Source organism: Triticum aestivum, chromosome 3B (assembly GCF_018294505.1).
Source record: "Triticum aestivum cultivar Chinese Spring chromosome 3B, IWGSC CS RefSeq v2.1, whole genome shotgun sequence".
Classification (NCBI taxonomy): domain Eukaryota; kingdom Viridiplantae; phylum Streptophyta; class Magnoliopsida; order Poales; family Poaceae; genus Triticum; species Triticum aestivum.
This window is the reverse complement of record NC_057801.1, coordinates 399,712,036-399,729,415: the sequence shown is the minus strand read 5'-3', so window position 1 is coordinate 399,729,415 and position 17,380 is coordinate 399,712,036.

The following is a 17,380-nucleotide window of genomic DNA, read 5'->3' as shown; positions in this document are numbered from 1 at the left end:
TGAGGAAGGAGTTGGGGGAAAGATCATGAAAATCAATCACATAGTAATACATGACTCCACGAACAAATGGGTGAAGGGGAAACCCGAGCCCACGGACAAAATGGGGAAGAAACACGACTCTCTCGTGAGGCTCCGGAGTAGGGACGACCTGTCCCGCCGGTGGGAGACGGTGGCCAATCTTCTTGGCCAGATACCCAGCCTCCCGGAGCCTCTTGATATCCTTCTCCTGGACAGTAGAGGCCATCCATCTGCCTCCTGCTCCGGATCTGGACATCTTCAGAAAACCTTTCTTCGATGGAAGAGAAGAATGCCTGGGCGTTAGGGCTCGAACAGAGGGGAATGGGCTAGCGGAAGGAGAAGGCGTGGGTAAAGAGGAAGAGACCTTATCTCTTTATAGAGACGGTAAAAGCTTTTTGCGCCTCCCCACTTGCCTGGTGGAACCCGCTCGCTCCCCACTCGCCGTGATTAGCGGTGTGGTTTACCCGTATTAATGAAAATCCCACAATAAGGGACACGATCTCTGCTTTGACAAGACGTGTCAAGGAAACCGCCTCGCAATATGCGCTGTGGCTGGTTGTGGGAAAACGGTTCAAATAATGACCCGATCATAATGACACGTCGCGTTGTCTAAAAAAGGTTGTCAGCAGATTGCATTTGTGAAATATCATCCTCTCTACGGTGGTATGTGAAGAGCATTTTGCGGATCCGGACACGGTTTAAGTGTTCAATAATTACTTTGGAGTATTCGGAGAAGGAACCCGCCTTGCAATGTCGAAGACAAGACTGCGCGCCGGACTCATCCTCATTGAAGCCTGGTTCAGGGGCTACTGAGGAGTCCTGGATTAGGGGGTATCCGGACAGCTGGACTATGTACATCGTCCGGACTATTGAAGCATGAAGATACAAGACTCAAGACTTCGTCCCGTGTCCGGATGGGACTCTCCTTTGCATGGAATACAAGCCCGACAATCCGGATATTGTATTTCCTTCCTGGTAACCGACTCCATGTAAACCCTAGCCTTCTCCAGTGTCTATATAAACTGGAGAGGTTGGTCCTTAGAAGGCTGATCACAATTACAATCATAATCATCATAGGCTAGCTTCAAGGGTTTAGCCTGTACGATCTCGTGGTAGATCTACTCTTGTACTACTCATATCATCAATATTAATCAAGCAGGAAGTAGGGTTTTATGTCACGCCCAATATGCGATACTATCCTAAAGAGACTCGAAGGTCCCACCAAGGATAGAACCGCATATTGATACGCTTTTGCAAGGTGGATATCATTACATCAACATTACATAATAGATGGGGATACATACAAGAGGCATATAATGCCGCACGATTACAACATCATCATACATAAGAGCAACATCCGACTACGGATGAAACACAAACATAATCTCAAACGACGTCCACCCTACTAGCCCAGGCTGCTGACCTGGAACCTATCCCCTGATCAAAGAAGAAGCAGAAGAAGAACTCCAAACAAGCAAACATCACTCTCGCGTCATGATCATCACATAACCTGCACCTGCAACTGTTGTTGTAGTAATCTGTGAGCCACGAGGACTCAGCAATCCCATAACCATGGGTATCAAGACTAGCAAAGCTTAATGGGTAAGGAATGGATAAGTGGTGAGGTTGCAACAGCGTCTAAGCATATATGGTGGCTAACATACAGAAATAAGAGCGAGAAGAGAAGCAAAGGAACGGCCGTGAAGCTAGCAATGATCAAGAGGTGATCCTGAACTCCTACTTACATCAAACATAACACAGAAACCGTGTTCACTTCTCGAACTCCACCGAGAAGAGACCATCACGGCTACACATGCGGTTGATGCATTTTAATTCGGATCTGGTGTCAAGTTATCTACAACCGGACATTAACAAATTCCCATCTTCCCATAACCACGGGCACGGCTTTCGAAAGTTTATACCATGCAGGGGTTTCCCAACTTAGCCCATGATAAGCTCTCGCGATCAACGAAGGATATACCTTCTCCCAGGAAGACCTGATCAATCTCAGAATCCCGGTTTACAAGACATTTCGACAATGGTAAAACAAGACTAGTAAAGCCGCCTGATGCGTCGACAATCCCGATAGGACTTGCACATATCTTGTTCTCAGGGCAACACTTGATGAGACATCCTACGAGTAAAACCAGACCTCGAGTTTCCCCGAGGGGGCCCCGCAGTCTACTCGGTTCGGACCAACACATAGACAAGCATTGGACCAGGGGGGGCTAAAATAAAGATGACCCTCGGACCCCGGAAACCCAAGGGAAAAAGGGCTAGGTGAGGCAAATGGTAAAACCAAGGTTGGGCCTTGCTGGAGGAGTTTTATTCAAAGCGAACTGTCAAGGGGGTCCCATAAATCACCCAACCGCGTAAGGAACGCAAAATTCGGGAACGTAACACCGGTATGACGGAAACTAGGGCGGCAATAGTGGAACAAAACACCAGGCATAAGGCCGAGTCTTCCACCCTTTACCAAGTATATAGATGCATTAATTAAATAAGAGATATTATGATATCCCAACATAATCCTGTCCACCATGGAGCAATCTTCAAACTTCACCTGCATCTAGCAACGCTATAAGAGGGGCTGAGCAAAGCGGTAACATAGCCAAGCAACGGTTTGCTAGGAAGAGGAAAAAGGTTATAGGCTGACATGGCAAATTGGGAGGCTTGAAGTGCAAGCGATAGGTAGCCCAGCAAAGCGATAGATCGAAGCAACTAGCATAGCAATAATAGTAATGAGATCCAAGGTGACGGTCATCTTGCCTGAAATCCCGCTAGGAAGAAGAACGAGTCCATGAAGAAGATGAAGCCACGAAGACGAACCAAGCGTAGATGAACGAATGCTCACGAGCGCAACGAAATAGGAACTATCAAGAAGAAGCACACAACATAGTAAACACACCACACATATACATGACATGATGCACAACCAAGCATGATGCAAGACAAGACTACATGAAGCTACTCATGGCAAGAGATGATGCAAACAAGAGAAACACATCAAGGCAAGTTTAAATGAGGCCGGGAACAACATATAACAATTCCGGTAAGTCCTCATATGCATATTTCGAAATTGGTCCAGATCTGAACAAACATTAAGTTGAAGTTGTTAAACAGAAAGTTAAAATGCACCAAGATGATCTACACGAGATTCTAGTCAAGTTACATATAAAGTTCATTTGGTTCGGAGCTACGGCCTAGAAGATATGAGCAAAACAAGTTAAACATGGCATTGATGCAAAATGCATACAAACATTAAGCAGACACACCAAAACAAGGATGCAACATGATAATATGAAACTACATGCAAAATCAAGCAAGTTTCATATAGAGCACTCTCAAAACGGAGCAACGGTGCAACACATACACTCTATACAAGTTTAAAGGACAAGCTGTCCAAAACATCGACTAGGCATCTAGCAAACATCAAAACAATATGCTACAGCACTTCAACATAAGAACAAAAGGCATGGGCATCAAGTACAGGTAAAGCATGACAAAACATGAACACTGGGATATCTCCAGAAACTACTAGAACATGCTCAAAAGGACATGGCAAGATGGCAAATAATAACAGTTTCAGTCATTAGCAGAAATAACATCAGGTTGCAATGTTTAGAGCTATCAAACAACATGTTACAGGAACTTAACATGGCAAACAAAGGCATGGCATGAATCTACTAATTTCATATAACAAAAGTCCCTTACTGACCATGAGCCAAAAAGGAATAGAAGATATGATGGCACCCATGTAAACATGGCAAATGATGTGACAGATTCATACATGGCAGGAACAACAATAAGTATGCATGTTAGTGAGCTTGTACCACTCACCACAGAGCAATACATGGCATGGCAAGGTGACCAACAGTAATAATACATGTTTATAAAGCTAGGCATGGCAAGAGCAAGTTCATAGGGTGCATGGATCACTAGCAAAACACATGGCACAACTGAACTTAATGTTAACAGGCTGACAACAACATTATTTAGCAATTTTTGGATCAAGATTACAAAAAGCTACAACAGGCTATAAATTCAACACGGGGCATGAATGGATAGAGCATGACATGAATAACAAAACATCCTTAGTGAACATCTCCAGATTATGCCTAGAATGACTTGTAGCAGCAGGTTTACATAGCATCAGGATATAGCAGATTCAGCCTAGCAAAACAGTAACAACAAGTACCCTACTTAACAAAATCGATGCACTCACTACATGTCTCACAAAAATACATGGCTGGCATCACTGTGAAGATGGCATGATGAAGTACAAAACACGTGTAGAGCTCATGCTCATAGGATGCACACATCAAATGCAACAAAAATGACAAATCACCAAGTTATAACAGTTTCAGCAGGTTAACATCAATTAGCACTCTTGCAACGATGATTAGGGCATCAAGATGGACTCAAACAATCATGTCACAATGGAATGAAATGTAGAGCATCTCTCAATGAACATTTTGACATATCATATGCATGAAACGGAGCTACGGATGCAGAGTTATGGCATGATGCACAGAGCATGGAAATACCAGCAGATCCGGGGACTTGGTGAAAATTACCCACGCGAAAAGTCAACCGGGACGAGGACGAACGGGACGGAGGGATACAGGGCGCGGCGGAGGTGTTTGGTTCTGGGACGGGTGGATCTCATCCCACCCATCCGGATCCGGCGACGGGGTGGCCGGCGACGGCGGCAGAGGCGGCCGGCGGCGGCACAGGCGACCAGAGGCGGCGGGGTTCGGGTGGCACGGCAGGGGCGCGACGGCGGCGAGGCGCGCCGGTGGAGGCGACGAGGCGGCGGGGCGCGGAACAGGGCGGCGGAGGCGGTGGCCGGAGATCGGCGAGGGGGCGCGGGGAGGCACGCCGGCGAGGAGGCGGCTGGCGCCGGAGAGGAGGCGCGCCGGTGACCTCGGGCGCGGGCGGCGGAGCGCTCCTCAGGCTCGGGCGTGGATGTCCCGCGGTCTGGTGGCGGCGGCGGATCGGGCCGGGCGGGCCTCGCTCGGGCCCCGGCGGGCACACGTGGGCGCGGAGGAGAGAGAAGGCCGGCGGGACAGGTGGCGGCACGGGAGAGGGCGGACGGCGACGACGGACGTGTCCGGTGCCGGCGGGGAAGATTATGCTAGGGTTTCGTCTGCGGGATTTTTCGTGGAGGGGCACATATTTATAGGTAGAGGGAGCTAGGAGAGTCCAAATGGGGAGCGGTTTTCGCCCACACGATCATGATCGAACGACCGAGAGCATGGAGGGTTTTTTTCTGGGTTAGTGGGCTGTTATGAAGGGGTGTTGGGATGCAACACGAAGAGGGCTTTTACGGTTACCCGGTTAACCATTGGAGTATCAAACGGACTCCAAATGGCACGAAACTTGACAGGCGGTCTACCGGTGCTATACCAAGGCTGCTTGGCAAACCTCGGCCCATTCCGAGAATGTTTAACACCTGCACACGAAAAGAGGCAAAAGGGGGTGCCGGGGGACATAGGAGTGTTGGATTGCAAAACGGACAACGGGGAAAATGCTCGGATGCATGAGATGAACACGTATGCAAAATGAAATGCACATGATGACATGATCTAAAATGCAGACGATGACATGGCAAAATGCAACACACAAGCACATGACATGGCAATGACGGCGAATAACTGGCGGACACCTGGCGCATCGGATCCGGGGCGTTACAACACTCCTCCACTAACAAGAGATCTCGTCCCGAGATCTTAGGACCGAGACGGAAGAGAAAAGGATGAGGTGAAACAAGAACTCAAGAGAAGAAGCAAAGAATTGAGAGCACTCGAGAAGGAGAGAGGAACGACGAGAATGACGAGAACCGAAAGCTCACGGAATCAGATAGACTATGAAACGACTCCTGTTAGAACGAGATAAGAAACGAATAAGACTGAAAGGATTTAGGCAGCACTCCGGCTGAAAATGGAAGGATTAGAACATGAACTTGAGAAGATGGAACGATACTTGACGATATGAACAATGCAATGCCTTCGGAAGAATTGAAGGAATGGAATGAAAAGAACGGAGAAGAAAATGACAACTTGTGCCACAAATGAAATAGAAAGCATCTTTAGAAGGAAGGTTTAAACGGAGTTTTTGAGAAAATCAACAACGAAAAGAATAAGCTTTTTGTGGTCTTATGGTAACATCTCAAGATCATAAGGTGATAACCGGCCACAAACGGAAATGATTGGATAGCTGAGAAGAACGAAGAAATGCAAAACTCCACTTTCAAAAGAATACGGAGAATTAATTACACTTCGAGACGCGAGAAGAAAAGATACTTGAAGTCCTCCAACAAAATCTTGATGAACTCTCGAAGAATGAATTAAATCATGAAGAACCACCATGAAGAACTACGGTGACAAAAGGATGATGAGATAGAAATGAAGGACGAAAGAATAAGATTAAGCTTTGCGATGATTTAGATGGGGGTCTCGACGACATGGCCGAGGAAATTTGAACTCCGGAAAAGAAAAGATGAAAACACTAGGAACTAGAATTTATTCATCACGAACAAATTCCGTAGGAAGGGATTACTCATGAAATAAAAATAAGATTTATTGTATGCTTATCCTTCGTCAAATTAAATTGATGACAAGCAATGGATTTTGCATACTACTTATTCTTCTTGAAAAGGATTGAGAAGTGGCATATCGTGAACTTGAGAAGGTCTTACTGAACCACCGGTATGACTGGAAAGAACGAATGGATTAAAAAGATAATCAAGGAAAAAGAATCTTGAACGAACCACTGTAAGAATTCGAAAATGACTGATGAAAGAGAAAGAATCACCAGGAAGAATTAGAAGAATAAATATGCTTGAGGGGATTTAGATGCAAAAGAATAGGATATCATGAGTTGATTATAGAACACTTGAACGAAGCACCGGGATAATTGGATAACGGTAGCTGAAATGTGAGGACGAAGAATTCTTCTGGAATGATGGCCTCCGGTGAAAAGAAATGGAAAAACAACTCCTGACATACTCCGGATGGTTAAGAAAGAATATCTGACAAACTGAAATAATTCGAGAGGATGATATGAAGCTAGAACCACGATTCTTCAAGAGAACGAGCAAGATTTAGAGGAAAAACTCTTCTTCGGTCTTGAAATGATGACGGAAAACACCACCAGAATTACTGAGATACTCTGGGAGAATGAAAAACAAAGAGGAAGGGTTGAAACAAGGATGAAAATAATTGAAATCGATCTTGAAAAGGCATGTGACTGATGAAATTCATTCTTACATCACACTGGAAAAGAATTTAAGAGTAACTCCGGGAAATTAGAAGAGACAGGTAAGATCCTGGGAAAAGACCTATGGGTTAGGGCCCACTGAAGAGATAACACCGTTGGAAAAGGATGTTGAACAGATAGATGATGCACCGGAACAATTGAAATATTTGAATGAGGTGACAACCTCGAATTAATTGGAACACAGACGAATCTCCTGAGATGTCTTGAACTCCGGAATGATTGAAAGGCGAGAGGCAAACGAGCAAGGAGAAAACTTGATCCAAGGAAAAGAATGTGATCAACTCGAAAAAACTTGAATTGAGTCCAACGAAAAAGAAAAGAGATGAAGAATGTCAAACGAGACGAGAATTCACCGGTTGAAATAATTGAGGGAAGACTGAAGAGGCTCCGCACGAATGAAATTGATGGTCGAAAGAGACTCAGACTCCGGGAAGAAGAGGGTGGGAGGTCGGGAAAACAAAGGCAACTTGGAAGGGGAAACCGACGAATATCTTGAAGAGAAAACACCGGTTGAAATGATTTAGAAAGAATGCAAGGGCTTCACACGAGTAGGATGGATACTCGATTACGGACTCCGGTTCCGAGAAGAAGAAGGGTGGGCGGGTGGGAAAAGCAAGGACAACTTCGGACCGGTAAAAACAACGACGTCGAAGGAAGAACTGAGGATTGATCACGTGAAAGACAAAGAGGTTCGAGTCGACTTGATGAGAGATGCACCGGACAAAAGAGGATGGACAACTCACAAAACTAACCACGTGATCCTAAAGAAAAATTTGAACGGGACGAGGAGTAATTCAAAACACCTACGTCAAGATTCCTCACCAGAGCGACAAAGAGGCCGAGGAGTAAAAACAATACCTACTCTCCGATATAACTAGACTCCGAAATCAGTTTTCTTCTAGACTCGACAACGGCCAAACTACACGATCAAACAAGGGGGCTCCTAAGGTCGGTCAAGGCTCTGATACCAACTTGTCACGCCCAATATGCGATACTATCCTAAAGAGACTCGAAGGTCCCACCAAGGATAGAACCACATATTGATACGCTTTTGCAAGGTGGATATCATTACATCAACATTACATAATAGATGGGGATACATACAAGAGGCATACAATGCCACACGATTACAACATCATCATACATAAGAGCAAAATCCGACTACGGATGAAACACAAACAGAATCTCAAACGACATCCACCCTGCTAGCCTAGGCTGCCGACCTGGAACCTATCCCCTGATCGAAGAAGAAGCAGAAGAAGAACTCACAAGCAAACATCGCTCTCGTCTCATGATCATCGCATAACCTGCACCTGCAACTGTTGTTGTAGTAATCTGTGAGCCACGAGGACTCAGCAATCCCATAACCATGGGTATCAAGACTAGCAAAGCATAATGGGTAAGGAATGGATAAGTGGTGAGGTTGCAGCAGCGACTAAGCATATATGGTGGCTAACATATGTAAATAAGAGCGAGAAGAGAAGCAAAGGAACGGTCGTGAAGCTAGCAATGATCAAGAGGTGATCCTGAACTCCTACTTACGTCAAACATAACACAGAAACCGTGTTCACTTCCTGAACTCCGCCGAGAAGAGACCATCACGGCTACACACACGGTTGATGCATTTTAATTCGGATCTGGTGTCAAGTTATCTACAACCGGACATTAACAAATTCCCATCTGCCCATAACCACGGGCACGGCTTTCGAAAGTTTATACCCTGCAGGGGTGTCCCAACTTAGCCCATGATAAGCTCTCGCAATCAACGAAGGATATACCTTCTCCCAAGAAGACCCGATCAATCTCGGAATCCCGGTTTACAAGACATTTCGACAATGGTAAAACAAGACCAGCAAAGCCGCCCGATGCGCCGACAATCCCGATAGGAGCTGCACATATCTCGTTCTCACGGCAACACCGGATGAGACATCCTACGAGTAAAACCAGACCTCAAGTTTCCCCGAGGGGGCCCCGTACTCTACTCGGTTCGGACCAACACTTAGACAAGCATTGGCCGGGGGGGACTAAAATAAAGATGACCCTCGGGCTCCGGAAACCCAAGGGAAAAAGGGCTAGGTGAGGCAAATGGTAAAACCAAGGTTGGGCCTTGCTGGAGGAGTTTTATTCAAAGCGAACTATCAAGGGGTTCCCATAAATCACCCAACCGCGTAAGGAACGCAAAATCCGGGAACATAACACCGGTATGACGGAAACTAGGGTAGCAACAGTGGAACAAAACACCAGGCATAAGGCTGAGTCTTCCAGCCTTTACCAAATATATAGATGCATTAATTAAATAAGAGATATTGTGATATCCCAACATAATCATGTCCACCATGGAGCAATCTTCAAACTTCACCTGCATCTAGCAACGCTATAAGAGGGGCTGAGCAAAGCGGTAACATAGCCAAGCAACGGTTTGCTAGGAAGAGGAAAAAGGTTATAGGCTGACATGGCAAATTGGGAGGCTTGAAGAGCAAGCGATAGGTAGCCCAGCAAAGCGATAGATCGAAGCAACTAGCATAGCAATAATAGTAATGAGATCCAAGGTGACGGTCATCTTGCCTGAAATCCCGCTAGGAAGAAGAACGAGTCCATGAAGAAGATGAAGCCACGAAGACGAACCAAGCGTAGATGAACGAATGCTCACGAGCGCAACGAAATAGGAACTATCAAGAAGAAGCACACAACATAGTAAACACACCACACATATACATGACATGATGCACAACCAAGCATGATGCAAGACAAGACTACATGAAGCTACTCATGGCAAGAGATGATGCAAACAAGAGCAACACATCAAGGCAAGTTTAAATGAGGCCGGGAACAACATATAACAATTCCGGTAAGTCCTCATATGCATATTTCGAAATTGGTCCAGATCTGAACAAACATTAAGTTGAAGTTGTTAAACAGAAAGTTAAAATGCACCAAGATGATCTACACGAGATTCTAGTCAAGTTACATATAAAGTTCATTTGGTTCGGAGCTACGGCCTAGAAGATATGAGCAAAACAAGTTAAACATGGCATTGATGCAAAATGCATACAAACATTAAGCAGACACACCAAAACAAGGATGCAACATGATAATATGAAACTACATGCAAAATCAAGCAAGTTTCATATAGAGCACTCTCAAAGCGGAGCAACGGTGCAACACATACACTCTATACAAGTTTAAAGGACAAGCTGTCCAAAACATCGACTAGGCATCTAGCAAACATCAAAACAATATGCTACAGCACTTCAACATAAGAACAAAAGGCATGGGCATCAAGTACAGGTAAAGCATGACAAAACATGAACACTGGGATATCTCCAGAAACTACTAGAACATGCTCAAAAGGACATGGCAAGATGGCAAATAATAACAGTTTCAGTCATTAGCAGAAATAACATCAGGTTGCAATATTTAGAGCTATCAAACAACATGTTACAGGAACTTAACATGGCAAACAAAGGTATGGCATGAATCTACTAATTTCATATAACAAAAGTCCCTTACTGACCATGAGCCAAAAAGGAATAGAAGATATGATGGCACCCATGTAAACATGGCAAATGATGTGACAGATTCATACATGGCAGGAACAACAATAAGTATGCATGTTATGAGCTTGTACCACTCACCACAGAGGAATACATGGCATGGCAAGGTGACCAACAGTACTAATACATGTTTATAAAGCTAAGCATGGCAAGAGCAAGTTCATAGGGTGCATGGATCACTAGCAAAACACATGGCACAACTGAACTTAATGTTAACAGGCTAACAGCAACATTATTTAGCAATTTTTGGAGAAAGATTACAAAAAGCTACAACAGGCTATAAATTCAACACGGGGCATGAATGGATAGAGCATGACATGAATAACAAAACATCCTTAGTGAACATCTCCAGATTATGCCTAGAATGACTTGTAGCAGCAGGTTTACATAGCATCAGGATATAGCAGATTCAGCCTAACAAAACAGTAACAGCAAGTACCCTACTTAACAAGCTCGATGCACTCACTACAAGACTCACAAAAATACATGGATGGCACCACTGTGAAGATGGCATGATGAAGTACAAAACCCTTGTAGAGCTCATGCTCATAGAATGCACACATCAAATGCAACAAAAATGACAAATCACCAAGTTATAATAGTTTCAGCAGGTTAAGATCAATTAGCAGTCTTGCAACAATGATTAGGGCATCAAGATGGACTCAAACAATCATGGCACAATGGAATGAAATGTAGAGCATCTCTGAATGAACATTTTGACATATCATATGCATGAAACAGAGCTACGGATGCAGAGTTATGGCAGGATGAACACGACATGGAAATACCAGCAGATCCGGGGACTGAAAATTACCCACGCGAAAAGTCAACCGGGACGAGGACGAACGGGACGGAGGGATCGAGGGCGCGGCGGAGGTGTTTGGTTCCGGGACGGGTGGATCTCATCCCACCCGTCTGGATCCGGCGACGGGGTGGCCGGCGACGACGACGGAGGCGGCCGTCGGCAGCGCAGGCAACGGGAGGCGGCGGGGCTCGGGCGGCACGGTAGGGGCGCGACGGCGGCGAGGCGCGCCGGCGGAGGCGACGAGGCGGCGGGGCGCGGGACAGGGCGGCGGAGGCGGTGGCTGGAGATCTGCAAGGGGGCGGCCGGCGCCGGAGAGGAGGCGCGCCGGCGACCTCAGGCGCGGGCGGCGGAGCGCTCCGCGGGCTCGGGTGTGGACGTCCCGCGGGCTGGCGGCGGCGGCGGATCGGGCCGGGCGGCCTCGCTCGGGCCCCGGCGGGCCCGCGTGGGCGCGGAGGAGAGAGAAGGCCGGCGGGACATGTGGCGGTGCGGGAGAGGGCGGACGGCAGCGGCGGACGTGTCCGGCTGCGGCCGGACGTGTCCGGTGGAGGCGGGGAGGATTAGGCTAGGGTTTCGTCTACGGGATTTTTCGGGGAGGGGCACATATTTATAGGTAGAGTGAGTTAGGAGAGTCCAAATGGGGAGCGGTTTTCACCCACACGACCGTGATCGAACGACCGAGAACATGGAGAGTTTTTTTCTGGGTTAGTGGGCTGTTATGAAGGGGTGTTGGGCTGCAACACGAAGAGGGCTTTTACGGTTACCCAGTTTACCGTTGGAGTATCAAACGGACTCCAAATGGCACGAAACTTGACAGGCGGTCTACCGGTGCTATACCAAGGCCGCTTGGCAAACCTCGGTCCATTCCTAGAATGTTTAACACCCGCACATGAAAAGAGGCAAAAGGGGGCGCCGGGGGACATAGGAGTGTCGGATTGCAAAACAGACAACGGGGAAAATGCTCGAATGCATGAGACGAACACGTGTGCAAAATGAAATGCACATGATGACATGATCTGAAATACAGATGGTGACATGGAAAAATGCAACACGCAAGCACATGACATGGCAATGACGGCAAATAATTGGCGGCCACCTGGCACATCGGATCTGGGGCGTTACATTTTACCTCCATCGAGAGGGCCCGAACCTGGGTAAACATTGTGTCCCTTGCTTCCTGTTACCATCTGCCTAAGACGCATAGATCGGGACCCCCTAACCGAGATCCACCGGTTTTGACACCGACAACCATCATGGAGGTGTTCATCATGTCCATTGTTGCCTCTCCGATGATGCATGACTAGTTCTTTGTAGACCTAGGCATCCGTAGTTAGTAGCTAGATGGCTTCCTCTCTCTCTCTCTCTCTCTCTCTCTCTCTCTCTCTCTATTCTCAATACAATGGTCTCTTGGAGATCCATATGATGTAAGTCTTTTTGCGGTGTATTTGTTGGGATCAGATGAACTTTGAGTTTGTGATCAGATCTATGTTTTTATCCATGAAAATTATTTGAGTCTTCTTTGATCTCTTATATGCATGATTGATTATAGCCTGTATTTCTTCTCCGATATTTGGGTTTTGTTTGGCCAACTTGATCTATTTATCTTGCAATGGGAAGAGGTGCTTTGTGATGTGTACAATCTTACGATGCTTGATCCCAGTGACAGAAGGGGAAACGACACATATGTATCATTGCTATTAAGGATAACAAGATGGGGTCTATCTCTACATAAATAGATCTTTTCTACATCATGTCATCGTTCTTATTGCATTACTCTGTTTTTCCATGACTTAATACACTAGATGCATGCTGGATATATAACGGTCGATGTGTGGAGTAATAGTAGTAGATGGAGGCAGGAGTTAGTCTACTAATCTTGGACTCGATGCCTATGTAATGATAATTGCCTGGATATCATCATGACAATTTGAAGTTATATCAATTGCCCAACAGTAATTGTTTTCCCACCATTTGCTATTTTTCTCGAGAGAAGCCACTAGGGAAACCTACGGCCCCCGGGTCTCTTTTCATCATATTTGCCTCTGCGGTCTATTTTTATTTTCTTCTATTTTCAGATCTATTAAACCAAAAATACAAAAAATACCTTACTTCACTTTATTTATTTTGTGAACTATTTCTCCTATCTATCACAACTTTATCATGTCTTCTCGCCAATTTGAGGCACCACTACCCGAAAGGGATTGACAACCCCTTTAACACATCGGGTTGCGAGTATTTGTTATTTGTGTGCAGCGGCTGTTTATGTTGTGTTGCTTGGTTCTCCTACTGGTTCGATAACCTTAGTCTCATCACAGAGGAAAATACCTACCGTCACTGTGCGGCATCATCCCTTCCTCTTTGGGGAAATACCGACGTAGTTCAAGCAGGCATCAAAAGGAATTTTTGGCGCCATTGCCGGGGAGGATCTTCAACATCAACTAGGTTCCTAATCACAAATCTCATCTCCTTGCAATTTACATTATTTGCCATTTGCCTCTAGTTTTCCTCTTTCCCACTTCACAAAAATTTGCTATTTTATTCGCCCTCTTTTTCGTTCGCCGTTTTCTCGTCAGATCTGTTTTTGAGTGCAGTCTTGTTGTGAAGTCATCATGACTCAAGAGAACACCAAGTTGTGTGATTTCTCCAATACCAATAACAATGATTTTATTAGCACTCTGATTGCTCCTCCCGCCACTAGTGCGGAGTCTTGTGATATTAATACTGCTTTGCTAAATCTTGTTACGAAAGATCAATTTGCCGGTAATCCTAATGAGGATGCTGCATCCCATCTTAACACATTCATGGAATAATGCGATATGCAAAAGAAAAAGGATGTGGACAATGATTTTATGAAGTTGAAGTTATTTCCATTTTCTTTGTGAGATCGCACAAAAATTTGCTTTTCTTCTTTGCCTCACAATAGTATCGATTCTTGGAACAAGTGCAAGGATGCTTTTGTTACTAAGTATTTTCCGCCTGCCAAAATCATTTCCCTTAGAACCTAGATCATGAATTTCAAGCAACTTGAACATGAGCATGTTGCACAATCTTGGGAAAGGATGAAATTGATGCTAAGGAATTGCCCAACTCATGGGTTAAATCTTTGGATAATCATACAAAAAATTTATGCGGGGTTGAATTTTGTTTCTCGTAATCTTTTGGATTCCGCCGTGGGGGGTACTTTTATGGAAATTACTTTGGGTGAAGCTACTAAATTGCTAGACAATATTATGGCCAATTACTCACAATGGCATACTGAAAGAGCTCCTGCTAGTAAAAAAGTCAATTCGGTAGAAGAAATAAATTCTTTGAGTGATAAAGTTGATGCTCTTATGAAGTTGGTTGCTAATAAAAGTGCTCCTATTGATTATAATGATGCGCCTTTGTCTACTTTGATTGAGAAAAATAGTGATGCCATAGATGTGAATTTTATCTCGCGAAACAATTTCAATAACAATGCTTATAGAGGTAATTTTAGTCCTAGGCCTTTTCCTAGTAATTCCTCTAATAATTATGGTAATCCCTATTATAATAATAATAGAAACAACTCTGATCTTGAGAACAGTATTAAATATTTTATCAATACTAAAAAAGTTTTCAATGCTTCAATAGAAGAAAAGTTGAATAAGGTTGATGATTTGTCTAGAAGTACTGATATAATTTCTCATGATGTAGAAACTCTCAAGACAAAAATTTTGTGCCTAAAGTTGAAGAATCAATTAAAGCTCTCTATGTTTATACGGATGAAAGTAAGAAAAGAACCGCCATGCTTAGAGCTAAAAGAGAATTTTTAGAAAGAGTGTTTTCTAGTGATTGCTTTCATAAAAATGATGAAGATCTTAAGATGATTGGTGTTTCTTCTATTGATTATTTGTTTAGTAAAATTAAGATTGATGAAAAAGGGACTAGAGAAGAGTCAACTTTAGCTAGAAGGCGTCCCTATGATTCAAAGGGTGAAAATCTTGTTGAAAAAATTGACAAAAGTGGGTTTGAAGAGGTCAAGACTTCAACTAGTGATGTGCCCACTGTTTTGGATTACAAAGACTTTAATTACGATAGTTGCTCTTTGGTTGATTGTATTTCTTTGTTGCAATCCATGATAAATTCACCCCATGCTTATGAACAAAATAAAGCTTTTACTAAACATATTATTGATCTATGATAGAAGCTTTTGAAGAAAAGTTGGAATCAGAAGTTTCAGTTCCTAGAAAATTACATGATGAATGGGAACCTACCATCAAAGTCAAGATTAAAAATTATGAGTGTTTTGCTTTATTTGACTTGGGTGCTAGTGTTTCTACGATTCTGAAATCTTTATGTGATGTGCTTGGTCTTACCGATATTGAAGAATGCTCTTTAAATTTGCACTTGGTGGATTCTACTATTAAAAAGCCTATGGGAAGAATTAATGATGTTTTGGTTCTTGAAAATAGGAATTATGTGCCAATAGATTTTATTGTTCTTGATATTAATTGCAATCCGTGTTGTCCAATTATAATTGGTAGACCGTTTTTACGTACTATTGGTGTCGTGGTTGATATGAAAGAAGGCAATATTAAATTTCAATTTCCAATAAGGAACGGTATGGAACACTTCCCTATAACAAGAATTAAGCCACCATATGAATCAATCATGAGGGCATCATATGGATCTAGAACTAAAGATGACAAAACTTAGATCCTACGCGTTATGCCTAGCTAGGGGCGTAAAACGATAGCGCTCGTTGGGAGGCAACCCAACTTGTATCTTTTTGTTTTTTGGTTTTCTTGCTGTTTTCAATAAAATACAAAATTATGACTCTGGTTATATGTGTTTTTGTGGTTTAAATTAGTGTTTGTGCCAAGCAAGACCTTTGGGATGATTTGGGCGAAAGTTGATTTGATCTTGCTGAAAAACAGAAACTTTTGCGCTCACGAAACTATGTTTCATTTTTATCAGTAGAGTGCTTTTGAGTTGATTCCTTTTGTAGAAGATTAATAAACAAATTGTTAACGTCTTCCTAATTTTTCAGAATTTTTGGAGTTAGAGAAGTATTCGAAGTAGTCAGATTTCTACAGACTGTTTTGTTTTTGACAGATTCTGATTTCTTTGCGGTGTGTCCTTGTTTTGATGATTCTATGGTTTCCTTTGAAGAGTGTTTGCCATAGAAAAGTTGGAATACAGTAGATATAATGCAAAAATAAAATATGAATGGGTTTTCAACAGTACTTATAGTAGTGGTTTGATTTCTTATAATAACGGATCTCATGAAGGTTTTGTTGAGTTTTGTGTGATTGAAGTTTTCAAGCTTTGGGTGATCTTATGATGGATGAAGGAATAAGGATTAGCAAAAGGCTAAGCTTGGGGATGCCCGAGGCACCCTAAGATAATATTCAAGAAGTAGCAATCAACTAAGCTTGGGGGTGCCCCCGAGTGGCACCCCTCTTTCTTCTAACAACCATCGGTATTTTACTTGAAGCTATATTTTCATTCGTCACGTATTATGATTTTTGCTTGGAGCTTCCTGTATGATATGAGTCTTTTCTTGTTTTGCAATGTGTTTTAAGTCTTGAATCCTTGCTGGATACACCTTTTTGAGAGAGAAAAAAATTATGCTATTCTTGCTCCTATGATTCACTTAATTTTTTTAGAGCCATGGAATTGCTCTAGTGCTTCAATTATATCTTTTTGAGCATGGTGTGCTTTGTTATTTTTGAAGAAATGATCTCATGATTTACCTAGATTT